This window comes from Marmota flaviventris, chromosome 11, assembly GCF_047511675.1.
Source record: "Marmota flaviventris isolate mMarFla1 chromosome 11, mMarFla1.hap1, whole genome shotgun sequence".
Lineage (NCBI taxonomy): Eukaryota > Metazoa > Chordata > Mammalia > Rodentia > Sciuridae > Marmota > Marmota flaviventris.
Window position 1 is genome coordinate 75,425,886 of NC_092508.1, and position 8,007 is coordinate 75,433,892.

At 39.7% G+C, this 8,007-nt stretch overlaps 1 pseudogene; it reads right to left on the reverse strand.

Annotated features, from left to right (window-relative positions):
* Window positions 1–1,608: 1,608 nt before the first annotated feature.
* LOC114094760 (cell death-inducing p53-target protein 1 pseudogene) lies at window positions 1,609–6,873 on the reverse strand (annotated as a pseudogene).
* Window positions 6,874–8,007: the final 1,134 nt, after the last annotated feature.

The following is an 8,007-nucleotide window of genomic DNA, read 5'->3' on the forward strand; positions in this document are numbered from 1 at the left end:
TGATTACTAGTGATCATTATGTTACTGTGACTTGTACACAGAACACAGAAAAAAGGCTAAAAATTATAATTATGGCAATGTCTAGAATAAAAATTGCTAAAATATTTTCCCTTTTACTGTATTTAAATGTTGTCAAACATATTTTCTCTATTTCTCAGGGGTGTAAGTTGGGGAGCTTTATGGTGGTTTCTTTGTAGAATATTTGGGATTAATCTGGTGTGCTCTGTTAGTCCATAACTCTGGGATTTCCCACTGAGAGGTAGAGAATGATCTGTGTATACAGCTGAGATGTGGGGGCGGATCCCTCTTCCTATAGCCTTCTTCCCCCGCAGCGAATCTGTTTATTTATTTTTTTTGGGGGGTGGGGTGGGGTGGGGGCTAGTAAAAGCATCAATTTAATGAGAAACTACAAACTGAGACCAGGCCACAATTCATAATGACTGGAAGCCATGCAATAGCAGTGCCAGAAGAGCAATAGCAGCAGGGTTCATTGTCCGTGTGGGCAAGTTCATAGACAAACTATTCAGGAAATGAAGACAGGTTTGGGCCTGCACATTGTGCAGGGCTGATATCCACTAGGGCACTCCCACCGCTTGTGCCTGCTCCTTCCTCACCCCAGCCCAGTGCCACAGCTGTTGCTGTTGAGGTGTCCCAAAGAGGTAGACAAACAGCAAGTCAGCTGGGGCAAAGGGCCTAGTGCTTTCCAGGAAGAGAACCAGGCTGAAGGCGCTGTAAATCCCAGCACTTCTATAAGGGGGCCCCTCCTATCTACCTCTGTCCTAGCTGCAACACAGCAGCCACTGAATAGAGGTGGCAACCACACACAGTGAGGACACAGGTTAGAGAGAATAGGCTAGGCTCATGGATGTTCCTTCTAGCCCCAGAAAAATAGGGGTTCACAGAGTCATGGCCAGAAAGGGGGTCTGCACACCAACTCAAAGAGGGTGGCGAAAGGATGAGCTGCTCTTGGTTACCAGGGCTATGACTTACCCAGCATCCTTCCTACTTTGGGCACTTGGACAGAGGGATGTCCTGGGTTTCCATATCTGAGTGCTGAGGGTCAGAGTTGGCAATCATTGATTCTGACATGCCCGTCTAGCACACCAGAGGTGCAGCATACCTCACAACAAACCCAGGCCTTATGACCCTGTTCTGCTTGGGTCCAGATGATGCCCTACTTTCAGCCCAGCAGGTCAGAAACTTCACTGCACAGTCTCTCCTGCAGGCCCCCAGACTAGGAACTGTTTTTCTGCTTTTGGCCTCAGAGAGAGTCAGGACCCGGTCTGGACCTTGAATGGAAATAGACAAGTGAGGACGCAAGTAAGAGACCCTTTCTAGCTTGTTTTCTGAATCACAAAACACCAAGCAAACCAGCAACACAGAAGCTCAGTGTTATTCCTCTGCCACCGCTTGTCCTTGGCCTTTAAAACTCACAGAATTTTTGCTGAAAGAGTCAGATGCTCAAGGTAGGGCAAGAAGAGGACAGGACTTCCAGGGCATGGTGGCACAGATTGCAACCCCAAATGGAGGAGAAAAGACCACTGAGCACAGGGAGTGAAGCATAGGTAGGGGACCACTGACAGGTTGGGGAGTCGGAGTTCAGCTCTGTTAGCACAAGCACTTGTATGTGTCAATGTAGATTTTGCAGCTAGGACACCTGTGTTTCACATCCTTGAAATCACGGATGAGGCAGGGGATCAAGCAGCAGCCCAGATCACACCCCATGAAGCAGCAGAAGAAACCCAGCCTGAGGTTTAGCAGGCTAACCTCATAGGAGATCTTGGTGGTGATGGCCTGATGGCAGTGGGGACATGTAGTCTGCACTGATGCATCATAAGATGGGAGGCCAATGTCTTCAGGGAGCAGTGGCATGCCTGGTGGGGGCTGCATAACAGCTGGGGAAGTACATCCTGGGGTGGCTGGGACTCTACTCTTCTCCTCCAGAAGCTGGGCTATAGGGTCCCCAGGATAAGGAAGGGGTGGCTTATTAAACAACTTTGCTGCTTATCCTGGACCTCAAATCCCTGGTACTCAGAGAAAGGAAGTGGGTAAAGGTCCTTCAGTTACTGGCCAGGATGGACAGGGCTCTGGGGAGCTCTGAAACCTGGCGCCCAAGGTCATAGGTCACAGTGATGGCCCAGATCAGACCTGGTCTTTGGAGGAACTTCCCAGCCAGCAGGTTCTGCACACAGCTGCCCCCATGTGCCTGACCGCCTGTAGGACCTGGAGCCTCCCACTTGCCCGGTGCCCTCTACCAGAAGCCATTCTTGTTCTGTTAGACTTATACAACTACAATGGTAGGCCTCGAAATGATTTCAAATGTCCTTTACCCAGAACGCCACGTAAAACAAAAAGCTTTAGTTTTTTCTGCAATAAATAGATAACATGGGTATATCAACACCAAGATTTTGCCATTAGATCACGTAAATGTGTGATTGGTAGAACTACTAAAACTCTAAGTTCCTAAGTTTTTACTGAAAAGCAGTGAAATGTACTTCTGTGTAATCTGCATTGTTTATTATTTGCCATTATTTATTTTTCACAACAGATCTCCATTGGGCACTAAATCTCATTATGTGGCAGTGATCAATGAAGAAAGGTCTTCCCTGGCCAGGTCTAGCAGCCAGTGCAGTAGTAAGTGACTGTCGCAGAGGAGACCCACAGCTGTACCACTTCACTCTTATGTCTGAAGCATCAATGGAAGGAAGGGAACGTGTTTATATGAAACTTTCAGAGTGTTAGCTGGGCTGGGATGAATGTCAAGGTGGTGTTCCCTTCTGAGTTGCATTCTAGTGTTGACATTTCATTTAAAAAAAAAAAAAAAACTGATAGATGATTTCCACTTACCTTCCTCTATTACTAACCTCTACCTTAGATTTGGCTTCTTCATTGTAAAACCCAATATCAAGTAACTGAATTAGTTGAGGAATGGGCTAATCTGATTAGTTTAAAACACATGTCAAATATTAAGTTTTCCAGAATTTTAAAGGTATATTTGAAATTTAAACTGTATCCAAAATGTATTAGTGTATTATTAGGTGCATTTTATTTACTAATGTATTTACTAAATAAAGAAAAAACATGATTGATTTTTATTAAATGATTCAGAAATTATGATTTGTTGTCTCTGATCAACACTTCATTTAGAAAATTAAATTTTAGAAAATAAAAATTATTACTTGTATTTTCAATAATCTCGTCTAATTTAAATGTAGGAGTAAAACAATCTCATTTTATTAATGGGATTAGTTAATGATTAATATAATTTATTTTTATCTATTATTTTTCTTTTACATTTTAATGCTATTGAATAAGAGAAGGTCAAGCATTACTTTCATAAAATATTCTGTTGTTTTGAAAGGAAAGTAAGCATTTTAGATGATGGAAAACTATCTATTCATATCTGAACAAACAGTACATGAACATTGTACAAGCCACAAAATACTATATATTCCCTCTCCTAGGCAATATGAGTGGCTGGTGCTTCTTTATCAATTACAGTTTAGCTCAAGTCTAATCTTCCACATTCTTAAATAAGACTTATTAAGATATTTAATCATAGTGTGGCTCCTGCATTGTGTTAGCATTTCATCCAGAGAAAAGTTGCTATTTTAAATCCCTTCTCAAACTACCAAATACAAGCCCACATCCTAGCATAAGTCATTTTGAACTCCCTCTTGCTGAGATGGCCTATGGTTTTCCATGTTGTATGGTCTCCTTTGCTGAAATGAAAAATAAACACAGCTTGTTCAAATGTAAATGTTCTCCTGGTGGTCTTTAGAGGATAGGACTACCTGCCTAGATCACCAAAATAAAGGTATCCAGTCAGAGAGCCCCATATCCATCTATTTGGCCTCCAACCATGACATTTTAATTTATTCACTACATATTTTATATTACTGAAACAATGCTTGCAACTCTCCCTTTAACATTAATTTATTGTTCCTTCCATGTGTTTCTAAGGATCAGTTCATCTCACATGTTACCTTCACATAGTGGTTCCCATGAGCGATTCTCAGTCAATGGGCTATCAGCTCAGTGTCCCAGGATATGCAGCATATGGTTTCTACACAGATCAATAACTCCCTGCATCTCCCTGCCCAGGGTGTTCTCTTTCCATTAGGGAATACTGCAGAGATGCCTGGAGGAGCTACTTTAATAACCACAACTAACCTTCCACCAATGAGAGACAGCAGCTGGTGGAGAATATCCCAGCTTCTGTTCTCATGATTGAGGCAATTCTGAAATGTGTTCCACTTAGTCTTCAATGGCATCTATCAAAATTAAGTTACAATAACTACATGCTGGTCATTATTGCTATCTTCACTGATCTTCTTACTTTTCTCTTACTTCCTCCTTGGTTCACCTCACAAGCTTTCTGTTACTACTACCTGAATAAATTCCATGCAACTAAACACTTTCGGAGGAATATTGAGCAGACACTCTGATAAGAAATCTGGAATTGAATCAGACAGCAACAAGAAACCTGCTGGTGGATTCCTTAGCTTGATACAGCACTATGATTACAAAACTTTTTGTACTTGCAGAATGCTGGAAAAGGAACATACCTTAGCGAATAGCTCTAAAACTTGAAAGGTAAGAGGGCAATGGTAATCATAACAATAGAAGATTTGATGGATTTTTCTTATCCACAAAAGACATCTTCAAGAAAAAAAAAATAAGGAGAGATTTTGTTTAGTCAACTATCAATTTAAAACACACTGTAAGGACAGAATGATCTCACAGCAGTGTGTAAAGTATCTCTCTCTCTCTCTCTCTCTCTCTCTCTCTCTCTCTCTCTCTCTCTCTCTCTTTGCAGCTGGAAGCTTTATTTACACTAGTAATAAAGTCCAATATTTAATAATGTGTGAAATTTACTGAGGTAAAATTTAATTCACATCCCTGGCAAGAATATTTTTTAAGGCTCATTAAGTTGTAGTCCAGTGGTCAAAACCATCCAACAACCTACTTTTTTGGAATTCAACCTTTACCATTCATTAGCATGGTTTTCATGGCTGTTTGCATGCTACACTGGCAGAGTTGAACAGATACGAAAGAAACCAAACCAACTGCAAAGTTGAAAACACTAATTATCTAACACTTTGAAAAAAAAGTTTGCTGATTCCTGTTCTATTCTTTAGTCAGGACCTGACTTTACTCTGGTCTTTGATAGGAAAGAAGAGTAATCATGAGGTTTGTGATGAGTCATTTGAAAGATTCTTGAGTTCTTGAATTCTCTGATACAAGAAGATAGCAGCTCCCCTTGCTGGAAGAGATAAGACCCTACATTCTAGAGACTAAGCAAAGAAAGAACTTACATTCTAAGGTTCAGAGAGTCACAGGGGTTTTAGTGTCAGTAAGAGCGTGGGAATTCTTAGGTTCCCCTGATAATAGAGTAAGAGTTATTATGGCACTTGATAAAGAAGTTCATGGAAACCTCTGAAATTTCTCTCTGCCAGCCCAGACGGAAACAAAAAAAGCAATATCGTATCCTGAAGGATGGGAATGGTAGAGTTCTGTGATATCATTAAAGATATCATAGGATGAAGGATTGCTGTCATATCTCTAATTAATTCTCCAGTGTGGCTTCTGAAGAAATAGCTAGTTATTTCTTGGGTAATTGCTGTCCTACTGCTTCCTCAATCAAGACTTCCAATGCTGGTAACACGCCAGACGTAGTATCTTTCCTAGAGCAGATTTGTAAGGTCTCTACTCTGTGGTACACTTCTATGCTTTGGTGAATGGAGTCTTTTCCATTTAAAGTATAAAAAGATAGCAGAAACTGTTCACATTCACATGGGATAGACATAAGTATTCATTTTCAGTTTTTTCTAGGGTTAACTGTCCTACTTTCTTTTTTATAATGTTATCTAAAATGGTATGAACCAAATTACTTCCATAGATTCATCCTATTGGTCCCATCATGCTAATTAGGATGAGAAATAACATGGCTAGTGTACTGAGGTCACTATGAAATATGTGCATTTCACAGTGGAAGATAAACTTTGTGAAGATACAGGCACTTGCCACATCAGTAGATTTTAGACATCCAGTGATCAAGAACATTCTGATATAAACACTCCAGAGTCAAAGGTAAATAGTTGCATCTTGCATCCTTTAACACAATGAAGGAATCACTGTTCCACATGAGCCTCTTTAGGTCCTAGAGATAATATGTCTCACATCTAAAAGCAGTAAGCTGTAAGTTAAGCATTCAGCCTGAGGTAAATGATAGAGATTAAAATCTTAACCAAAGTACACTAAGTAACTATGTAAAGAGAACTCATGGTCATGTGATAGGTTCTGTCAGCCCACCAAGTCCTAAATTTGTACATGCCTAGCAGCAGTGTATCATGTATTTAAAATGGAATACCCATGATTGAGCCTAGAGAGGACTATACAGCACAATTGTAATCTGCATGATCAGGTGGATCAAGTCCATGTATTACTCCATGGTTCTCTTTGGGTCCTTTCCTCAGCTTACAGTTATGGTCATATGACGGTCATTTATCATGCTAAAAACAGAAAAGCCCAAGTTTGTCTCGGAAGTACTTTACTTAGTATGTAGACGTGCACCAAAATAGATGGGTTGAGATAACTGGTCATCCACTTAGGGTGGAAAAAGAAATGTCTCTGAGGTGAGAATGTATGCAGAAGCTTGAGAAATGGCCTGTAGCTTGGCCATGTTCTCGGGAGTCAGATAGCAAAAGGATTAGTGGATCTGATACAAAAATAAGTGTATCTTTAAATACATAGCCATAGATATGAAGTGTAAATATTTGTATCACCTATCCAGGACAAGTTCACTGAACAACCAAGTAGAAAAATTTTGACTTTGTTACGTGAAGCTTGCAAACCCTCATCATTGGCCATGCCAGAAATATCATGATGGGTACCTGTATGTAATGGTTGTTGAGGTAGAGATGGGGATGATACATAAATATCAAAATATGGACTCTCTCATAACAAGGGCAATATAGGCACTGTGGTTTCTGGGTTTCCCATTTTCTGCAACATCAACCAACATTACATTATTGGTTCTTGTTTTTTTCAATAGATGCTTTTGCAGTATCAATCAAACTTAAAAAAAAATGCCTGGTCTTCAAATTGGCAATTTCACTTCTGGGAACATACACTAGGAATATACTTATGTAGTTCTATAAAAATTATGGAAGGTGTGACTTGACATAGGGTACATGCCAATCAAATTGTTCCAAGTTATTCCCAGTTTTTTTTTTTTTTTTGTTTGTTTGTTTTTTGCAACCAAGAGATCTTTATTGTGGCAGTGTCTGATTAACAGGGAAGGAAGAGAAAAAAGAGAGAGAGAGAGAAGGGAAAAAGAGAAGAGAGAGAAAGGGAGAGAGCAAAGAGAGAGAGCAAGAGCAAAGTGAGAAAGAAGGAATCACTTTCTCACTGAGAAAGAGAGCAAGAGAGGTAGCAAAAGTGTGAGAGAGAAAGCTAGAGGAGAGAGAGAGAGAGAGAGAGAGAGAGAGAGAGAGAGAGAGAGAGAAAGCCAAGTCAGTCCCAGTTATTAAATTGCATTTACAGTGTTTTTAAAAATAGTTTTCTTTTCCTTTTCCCCCTTTTTCTTCCCACTTCCGTCTTATAACATTGTTCTGCATTTCTTTTCCTATTGATAAAGGAAAAAGGAAAACCAAAATCTTTTAAAGCATATAAAATTTGGTAATTACCCAGCAAGCTTAAATACAATACAATTTTAGATATTCCTTTATATTTATATACACTACTGAAAAATACATACCAAGAAATATGAACATTCTGAAGATTTTATTTTCTAAGGCTGAGGTGAATCTGGGTGTGGTGGAAGAATACTGTAAGAAAATATATTTTCATGAAAATACGTTACACAAAACTGAGGCTGTGAAAAATGAAAGAATGATCTAAACCCAGTTATAAATAAGTTAGGAAATTCCTGAGAAGTCTTGAATTGTGGGTTGTTTTGATTGAAAGAAATTTACAGCTGAAACCAACTTTTGTCCTCATTAA